The 9,643-nt window shown below is 44.8% G+C and overlaps 2 non-coding genes across 2 annotated transcripts; both read left to right on the top strand.

Annotated features, from left to right (window-relative positions):
* The first annotated feature begins 1,214 nt into the window (after nucleotides 1-1,214).
* trnar-ccu (transfer RNA arginine (anticodon CCU)) lies at nucleotides 1,215-1,287 on the top strand. The gene has a single exon. It is a non-coding gene; the product is annotated as a tRNA-Arg (tRNA).
* Nucleotides 1,288-2,000: 713 nt separating this feature from the next.
* trnas-aga (transfer RNA serine (anticodon AGA)) lies at nucleotides 2,001-2,082 on the top strand. Its single transcript has one exon. It is a non-coding gene; the product is annotated as a tRNA-Ser (tRNA).
* Nucleotides 2,083-9,643: the final 7,561 nt, after the last annotated feature.

The raw sequence follows: 9,643 nt of genomic DNA, 5'->3' as shown, positions 1-9,643 counted from the left end.
AAGAAGGAAGTAACAATAACGGAGAATTGTGTGCAAGAATTTTAGAAGCTGCGCAGCCCTGCAGTTTCAATAGCCCTTTTATTCGTGTTAGATGCTGGAATTGCCTTTTTTTGACGCTCTTACGAATGCGATGTCAACGAAAACAGAACAAAGCACAAAAAAACCCTCAAGTCCTGCAGTTGGATAGAATGCCGTTACACGTCCAAGCCGTATTTGACTTCATCCTACCATTGCAACATGGGGCGTATATGGAAACGAACACACGCTACGACTTGTCTCTAATAAGTCCCTACAGTTGTAAGGCGCCTGGAAGCATGCACCCCCATCATTAATCTTTGCGCATCTGTGCAAGGTAAACTCTGGAGCAGTCTTTGAAACGGCTCAAAGGAAACACGTGATTGATTCCATGTGCATCTGGGGTTCATTTCTTATTTACATTTAATTCAAGGGAAAGGCTTGGGTCAGTTTCAGATGGCCTCCAACAGCGAGATTCAAGCGCCCCACCTTCAGCCCAATCTGCGCCACCAGAACGCCAACGGCTCCTCTGCTCTCCGGGGTGCGGTTGTGACCCCGTAACCTAAAGTGTTGGTGGCAGACAAATGGAGACTAACAGGTGACGTCCTAGGACATGACTACATTGTGACACTCGGTGGGGATGGTGACCATTGCTTGGAAAAGAGTGCGAGGCCCCTTTAGAAAAACATTTTGTTAACAGGCATTCTGCCTCAGCCTAAACACCTATAGCTTGAAAAGCGCATGCTATTAGACAGGCACCTCTGCAAGACCTTAAGAGTCTCTTAAACTAGTGATAGTAAGGTGTTCCCAATGGGCGATGTTCGGCTTTCAAATCATCTCTCCTTGGAAGCGCCGAGATGCAGCTGTTTAAGGCTTAGAAGCAGCTGACTGTTTCACTACCTAGCTGATCACTGTCAGTCAGGGAGCTCAGAGGTGAAAAGCCTGTCTGAGAGACAATTCGCCGTCGATGAGTTCAATATGTTCCGTACCAGCTCGGCGCACCTGAGATCATCTTGGTAGCCGTGTAGCTCAGATGAGTGAGAGCGTGTGTGTGTGTACCACCGTGATTGGATGCCGGTCCTTCTCAGGTCACAGTAAACCTTCTGCTGCCTAACTTTCCTAATTTTGGGGATCCCTTTCAAAAAGCAAAGGAAAAAAAAAACTGGCTCTTCATCAGCGTGATCGACCCCACCCAGTGTGCCCCAGTGGCCTAATGGATAAGGCACTGGCCTCCTAAGCCAGGGATTGTGGGTTCGAGTCCCATCTGGGGTGCTCCTGTCCCCTTTTGAGAGTACAAATGTCCTTGCAATTTGCGGAGCTGCAACCCCACCTTACTCAGTGAGCGTCTGTGCTTTTCTCTCACATACAGTTGGGAGAAAAACTTTTGTAAACAGCCCTTCGGAATGATGTGGATTTCTGCATGAATGGCTCCTAACATGTGATCTTATCTTTATCTAAGTCATAATAATCAATAAAGAGAGTCGAGACGATTCGTGGCGTGTGCTCGTTCCCATATACCGTACGCCCCGGGGTACAGTGCTAGGATGACGTACAATACCGCTTGGGCACGTAACGGCGTTATATGCAGGGTTTTTGTTTGTTCGTTTTGTTTTGCTCTGCTTTGCTTTGTTTTGCTTTCCATCGCGTTGGTAAGAGCGTAAATAAAAAGGCGATTCCTGCGTCTACCACTAATGTAAGAGCTATTTCAAGTGCAACGTGGTGCGGCTTTTCAAATGCTTGTGGGCATTTCTCTGTTGTTGATTCTTTTTTTGTGTGTAACAAAGTGGCATTTTCATGTCCGGACTGGGAGACTTTATCATTCCGACATGAAGCCACCCTTAAGTCCTCTGAGGCGTGTCTGTCTGCAAGGCTTGTATTTTGGAAATGTTTTTTTGAAACGGAGAACGACTTTGAAATAGGCTCCCGCCGGCGCCTCGAGATCCAGGTAAGATTGTAGCAAGAACGCAGCGGGGGTGGGGCTTGCTGTAGTCGTGGCCGAGTGGTTAAGGTGATGGACTAGAAATCCATTGGGGTCTCCCCACGCAGGTTCGAATCCTGCCGACTACGTTGTCCGCCTCCAGTTGGTGTGTTTCGGTGCAAGCGAAGAAGCGCGCCTTTTTGCTGTTCCTGGTGGTTTTAAAACGCCCAATCGCTTGTACCCGCTGCCTTGGAAATAAGTTCTTCAGCGTCCGCGAATGGCATTTTGCAGCTGGAAGCAGATGTCAACGCGTTTTGCACAGAGCACCAAAAAAGCGTCTTTTTTGAAGGCCCAAGCACTGAGCATTGGTGGTTCAGTAGTAAAATTCTTGCCTGCCACGCGGGAGGCTTGGGTTCGATTCCCGGCCAATTTAGTGGCTTTTGCAGCGAGCGGCTCCATCACTTGCATCCCCTTGCAACTCGCAACTGAAAACCCACTGAAGCTAAGCAGGTGTGAGCCAGGTCAGTACCCGGATGAGGGTGAGCTACAGGGAAAAACAAAGCTTCCAGCTGGAAGCGGTGTTAATGGTGCCGGCGGGGGGGGCGCTCACCCTGAGGTCTGTGCAGGTCCCAATGCCCCAGTATAGTGACGGAGATACTGTGTTGTAAAAGGGCGCTGTCTTTTGGATGAGATGTAAAACCGAGGTCACAGCGCTCTGTGGTCATTCAAAATGACCACCAAAACCTTTGACAAAAGATCTTGGTAATTGATGGTCTTCAATAATGCTTCTCCTTTAGGTACATTTTAAATCAGCTGAAAAATGCTGTGAAATGGGGGGGCACTTCAGGCCAATGTAGGATTTGGGTTACAAGAACTATGAAACTGCACGAGAAAGCCCGTACACTGAATTACACGGCTTTCTATTCAAAGGAGGACAAAAGAAATTCCCTGAGTTCGATTTTTTGCAGCACAGAGAGGAGCACTGTCGTGAGGCTGGTTAGCTCAGTTGGTTATAGCGTGGTGCTAATAACGCCAAGGTCACGGGTTCGAGCCCTGTACGGGACAGGTCCTTTTCTCCTCTCTTACCAAAGCTGTTAGGTTCCGTTCCGTGGTGAGAGGGGTTGTCATGCAACGCTGCCACATAGTGCCGACAGACAAGAGTGTTGCGGGAGAAGAGAAAAGTGTTTGAAGATTTAAAGAGTGTCTAAGGTGGAGCTAAAATCAAGTGTCACAAATGCAAGTGGTTGGATTTCCAATGTTTAATATGGTAAAAATAAGCGGAAGTTATCTGCCGGTCCGGCACAGTCTGCCATGCTTTTGTCATATACTGTAAAGTGGTGTCGAACTGGGTGTCGAACTGGAGCCTCACCATTTGCATATGTGAGGCTCCAGTTATACATCGAGTGTCACATTAAATGACAAAAATGAAGAGAGTTAAAGCAGCTGGAGAGGTATTCTTACAACTTTTGAGCTGAAACAGTTTTGGAAAATGTTTCCTTCACACTGCACTGTACAACATAGGCAGCCAAGAGTCTCCAAAACAAAACAGAATTGACAGATAGGAGAAAATTCCCACTCGTCCTGAATTTCCCAAAATCCAGCACTGAGCGTAAACAAAGTGTCTAAGTAGCGTGGGAATGCTAACCCTAACCCTAGCTGGAGTTTGAGCAATCCAGCACTGAGCGTAAAAAGATGAGTCAAAGTAACGTCTAATCGGATTAGTTTCCTTAGAGCTGGTTCAGAGTTTGCTCAAGAGTTTACCTTTCACAGATGCGCAAAGAAGAATGTTGGGGGTGCACGCTTCAAGGCGCCTTACAGCTGTAGGGAGTGATTCGAGACGATTCGTGGCGTGTGCTCGTTCCCATATACCGTACACCCCGGGGTGCAGTGCGTAACGGCGTTATATGCAGGGTTTTCGTTTGTTCGTTTTGTTTTGCTCTGCTTTGCTTTGTTTTGCTTTCCATCGCGTTGGTAAGAGCGTAAATAAAAAGGCGATTCCTGCGTCTACCACTAATGTAAGAGCTATTTCATGTGCGACGTGGTGTGGCTTTTCAAATGCTTGTGGGCATTTCTCTGTTGTTGATTCTTTTTTTGTGTGTAACAAAGTGGCATTTTCATGTCCGGACGGGGAGACTTTATCATTCCGACATGAAGCCACCCTTAAGTCCTCTGAGGCGTGTCTGTCTGCAAGGCTTGTACAGATGCAGCCATTAAAAAGGGGTGGGGTATTTCGCGGCATACCCCGGTGGGCGTGTAGCGGTAACACGCGGTTTCACACGGTTAATCGCGTCATTTGACGTCATGCCGGAAACTATCCGGTGTCACCTTGTAAAACCGCCAGGGGGAGCTTAACCTCTCATGTACAGCATTTGAGCTTTTAATTTTGAACTGTGTATTACAGCATGTAATCATCAGTCATTAAAATGTTGGTATATTTTATGAAAGCAAGATTGCTAAGTTGGACAAAAGTACACAACCTACCTTTATCAGAAATATTTATGCATCAAAGCCTTTACCGAAGATATTACTAATAGTATTAATAATGAATGACTTTGGACAAGCTGTATTCTCAAAGTATAGTTTCTTTAGCACATTTGTACAGGCACTTGGAATCTGTCCAAGCCATACTTTGTCAGGCATTTTGTTTTACTTCAACGGGCATAAAAACTCCCTTGCTTTTAACAGGGCGTTTCATAATTTCTAACCACGAAAATTATTTAAAATGCGACACTTCTCATTCAACTAGAGCTCAAAATATCACAAGGATCCTCAAGAGCACAGCAAAGACTGTATTAAAAGATACTTGTATGAGATACATGAGAATCCAGGCTTTTTTATCAACGCTTTCTTTTCCGTATACCAGATTTTATGGAACCACTTCAGAAGGGTGTCAGCCAGTCAGATTCCAGGAATCGGTACTTTAAAGGAAAAATACACACTGGTATTCCATTTCTCCCTAACGATTTTAAGCATCGAAGTATTTAACTAGCATGTGAAATAGCATGTGAAAAAGTGGTAGTTTTAAGCTTTTCTGCTAATATAATATGGAATCGCGTATCTAAAGAATTTAATAATGAAATGATTATATTCGTGTACTGTGACAGGGCTGTGTAGGGCTGTTTCGCCTCTCTCTTCATTTGATTTCCCTTGTAGCCTACTGGTCTACGTGCCCGATTATCAACTCACGGATTGTGTGTTCAAATCCAGCTGGTGCTGGACTTTTCTTTTAACAAACATTTCTTCGAAAAAATAGAATAGCAATATTATGGACAATCAATTGACTTTTATATTTCAAAATATCACAACATGATCGATTCTAAGTCATTTTTGATGACAATGAATAGTCACCTTCTTCCTTTCTGACAACGGTCCCTGCTTCTGCTTCCTGCTTCTATTGTGTGTGTGTGTAATAGAGTAAATGTTTATAGAGAAATGGAGGCTGGACAGTATGCGTTACAATATAAACATTTATATTGATTTAAATCGTGTTTTGATTTAAATCGCAAACGCGTGTTTAATTATATGTTTTTTTTAATCATAATCAGGCTAATGCAACATAAATTGATACAGTATCTTTGTCTTCTAAGTATCTTAATAAACTTTCAGCATAGCTTTCTACCCGTTTAGATGTATATTTCTTGGGATTTTGGGATCAAACGTGGAAGGATTAGATTGTAATCGTTTTTATTTTTCAAATTCGTTTTAGAAAAGTGTAATCTATACCTGCCCAGACTGTACGCCTTCCTAAACCCCGCCTTTCACTCCTGTCCTGCTCTTCCCCACGCACCCCAGCCGGGCGCTCTTCGGCCTCTGCCCGGGACGAATGTATATTTTGATATTTACACCCGGCGCGGCACCGAGGGATTTATAACTGCATTTATAACTTCGTTTTTAAAATTAGTCAAGCAATATGAAGCATCACCTTTTACTTTTAAGTCCCTTAAACACATTGAGCACAGCTTTCTCACCACTTAAGATTACTTTTTGATACCATCCTTACACAAAGCAGAAACTTTCCGATGACATACAGTACACGTGGAAAGATTACAGATTTTAATCGTCTTTAATTTTGTTACGTTATACGTTTTAGGAACGTTTCATCTAAACAAACACCACAAAACTATTCTCGATTGTATTTCTGAATGTTATGTTACACCTACAGTAGTTCACTGCTTTAAATACATCGAATTAAGAAAGTTAGGTGTAGCACTTTAGATCTTTTTTTCTGAACCAGGGAAAATCTGATCATGTTTCTCTATAACAATAATAAAAAACTTTATTTTACATATCACCTTTAAAAGTGGCATCTCAAAGCAATACAGTAGATGGAAAAACAGTTAAAGGTTAAACATTAGAGGCTTGCCACACCCGGACTGTTAAACCAATGCATTAGCACGTCAAAGCCCATTAAGGACCCGGGCGCAATAGTTGCTTTGTCCCTTGATTTACTGATCTGCATTAATTATGGAAATTGAGTTCCTGCTCTTTGCAGACGACCTGGTCCCGCTGTCGCCCACAGAACAGAGGCTGCGCCAGAACCTGGCACTGCTGGAGCAGCACTGTCAGACCTGGGCGCCAACAGTCAATCTGGACAAGACCAGAGTTATGGTTTTCCAGAAAAAAAGCCAGACCTCCGGGAAACAGGTTCAAATTCACACTTAACAACACATTAACACCTAACAACGGGAGCAGGGACGAATAAGGTCAGTACCCACTATTGTTAAACATACAGAAAAGAATATTAAAGTATTGAATATTAGCCATACAGAACATTAAAGTGCCCCTTTTCCATTCAGCGGGTGCCTGAGCCGCTGTGTCCTATCTTCTGACAGTCGCCGTTGTGAATGTCTGTAGAGTGTATCTTATTTTTAGTACTATATTTTTGTATTATATTCCCTATTAATCAAACTCTAAGAGTATGTATCGGCTTGTCCCCTCCTCCCGCCCCTCTCTGTGTACAGTAGAGCCTCCTGTCCAGCCAGCACATGTCCTCAGACATTCAAAACCGCGACATATCATAAAACGTTACATATAGTTAAATTATTAGTTGTTTTTCAGGAAGTTAAAAAAAAACACTTGAATTACTTATCCAGTCTCTCGAAATAAAGTTATTTTCAAGCAATGCAACAAACGTCGGGCAATGTGCTTTTTTTAATCCAACATTGACAGCCACATCTCAAATCTTGTCAGTCAGCTCTTTTTTCTCTATTTGAATTGTGGCTTACACATCGCACGACTTTAAAAGCTAGAAAGACAGGTTTCGATTCACATTAGCTGGCGAGCCTTGTTAACAAAAAAACTAATAATAATGTAACATGCCACTGTTTGTTCATGAACAAAGTTATACTGAGATTTCGTTAGATGCGCAATAAAAAAAAAATTGAATCCCCGGCGGAACACATTCCACAAGAATCAGCGCTTTTACAGTATATATCACCTTTAAAGGTGGCTTCTCAAAACGCTTTACAGCCAGAGGGCGCTCCTTCTCTGTCCTGTCCCTAGTTTCCGGTCTGCTGTCCTTCCGGTCCCTCTCTTTCCCTTGGGCTATATATTTCCGGGTCTTGCACTCTGTCCTGGCTCAGCATTGACGTTTGGATGTCCTGAGACCCGCCTAGCACCAGGGTGCCCCACGTCCGCTCCCTGAGGGCATAGGTTTCTATACGGCATTCCTGAACTCTTTGCACTAATGAGCCCGGGCCTTTTTCCCGTCTCGCCGCTACGCATATGGGTCTTTTTCCGCTCTCCTGCTCCCCACGGTTAGTCCCTTTGGACGTCCGTGACAGGCACCCCGGGAGTGCTGTCCTTTTGCAGCCACCTGGACAGACCACTCAGACACATCTGCATTCGGTGTGTGCTCCGCCTGCTCGCTGAGCAAGTTGCCACCTTTACATACAATAGCAACATCGACACCAAGAGAAAGGGTGACAAATGGCTTTTATCTGGAACTTTTCATGTCCAAGGAGCTCAATGTGCTTTCTGTGTACAACAGGGCCACTGAACTCCACACTGGCCACTGAACCACAGCAGTGGCTTGCTGGCTTGACATCTCCCAAGGAAAATGTTGAAATCGCATGTGGAACAGGAAAATGACCCTCGAGTACGAGGGAAAAAAAAGAAAAAGATCATCTGGAGCGTGCCGGACAGCCCAGTTCCCTCGACGAGGTGGCCGAGTGGTTAAGGCGATGGATTGCTAATCTGTTGTGTTCTGCACGCATGGGTTCAAATCCCATCCTTGTCACGCTCCATCTCTGACACGTGTGCCCGTTTGGCGTTGGCCCTCCTGTTGTTTGCTCCGGTTCTAGAGCCGGACATTTTCTAGCGGTGGCTGAACATGGTATAGTAGGCTAACGTCAGTATCGAGCAGTGACAGTAACAGTATTTACGTGCCGCTGCTGTCAAGTGGCTCTGGGTTGAGATTGCGTTTTCACTTACTTGCAACGCAAACGGAGAAAGCGAGTTTTGACAGTCTCTCGAGAGACTGCGCTAGGTGTTTAGGGATAGACTTTGTCAGTTCCCCCTGGGATGATGGCCTCTCAAATAGTTTGTGATTCCTCTAGACGTTTATACAGTAGAAGCCTGCTTCGTGGCTTAAATCCAAGCTAAGGAAACGAGTTAGAGGTCTGATGCAGAACTGCGAATTCAATGAAGGGGAACACTACAGTACATTCCACTGTATGTGTGAGGAAAGCTGCCCCCTTCTGTTCCTTGTCGACCGAACAGAGGACTGTAAAGGATACCGCCAAGAAACTTTAGGATGCTGGTTGGAATCCAGCTCCAAAGAAGCCCCTTTGGGTGTTATGTCATCAAAAAGTAAGAACAGAGAATCTTCCTTTGATCAAAAGCGCAACAGAACTGTTTTCCGTGGAGCAGGTTTCAGACCCGTAGACCTGTTTTATTTGTAGGGCAGGGCGCATTATGATGGGGGTGCACCCTTCAATGAGCCTTACGACTCTAGGGAGTGATTGAGACGATTCGTAGCGTGTGCTCATTTCCCTCTATTCCCCGTGTTGCAGTGGTAGGATGACGTAAATTCCTGCTCCGACACGCAATGGCATTATAATCAAGTGCAGGAGCTGAGGGCTTTAGTTTTGTTTCGTTTTCCATGGCGTTCGGAAGCGCGCAAATCAAAGGCAATTCCTGCGTCTAACACGAATGTAAATGCTTTTGAAAGTGCAGTGTGGTGCAGCTTGTAAAATCCTTGTCCACATTTGTGGTTTGTTGATGTTTTTTCTGTCTGCCAAAGTTGCATTTTGACATCCGGCCGAGTAGACTTTATCATTTGAACGTGAAGCCAGCCTTAAACCCCCTGAGGTGTGTCTGTCTGCCGGCAATTATTTTGTGAAAGGTGTTTTTTTTTAACGGAGAGCGACTTTGAAAAAGTTTCCGCAGCCACCTCGCACTCCGTGTTAGATTATAGGAGGAATGCGGCGGTAGCAAGCTTGCTGTAATCGTGGTTGAGTGGTTAAGGCGATGGGCTCGAAATCGGTTGGGGACTCCCTGCGCAGGTTCGAATCCTGCTGACTATGTGCTTCCATGGCAAAGGCATAGTGCTGATTCTTGTTTTCTGGTACTATAAAAATGCTAAATTGCTTGGCCCTACTGCCATGGAAATGAAGTTATCCATTGCGCCACTGGCCCTGTGTGACACTGTAGGACTGTAACCCAGTGAGCTTAGCACTGCAACTAGTGAAACATTACCCCCGGTCCATT

The sequence above is a fragment of the Lepisosteus oculatus genome, unplaced genomic scaffold (assembly GCF_040954835.1).
Source record: "Lepisosteus oculatus isolate fLepOcu1 unplaced genomic scaffold, fLepOcu1.hap2 HAP2_SCAFFOLD_647, whole genome shotgun sequence".
Classification (NCBI taxonomy): Eukaryota; Metazoa; Chordata; class Actinopteri; order Semionotiformes; family Lepisosteidae; genus Lepisosteus; species Lepisosteus oculatus.
Note: the sequence above shows the minus strand (reverse complement) of the source record. Positions and strands in the feature narration are given on the sequence as shown.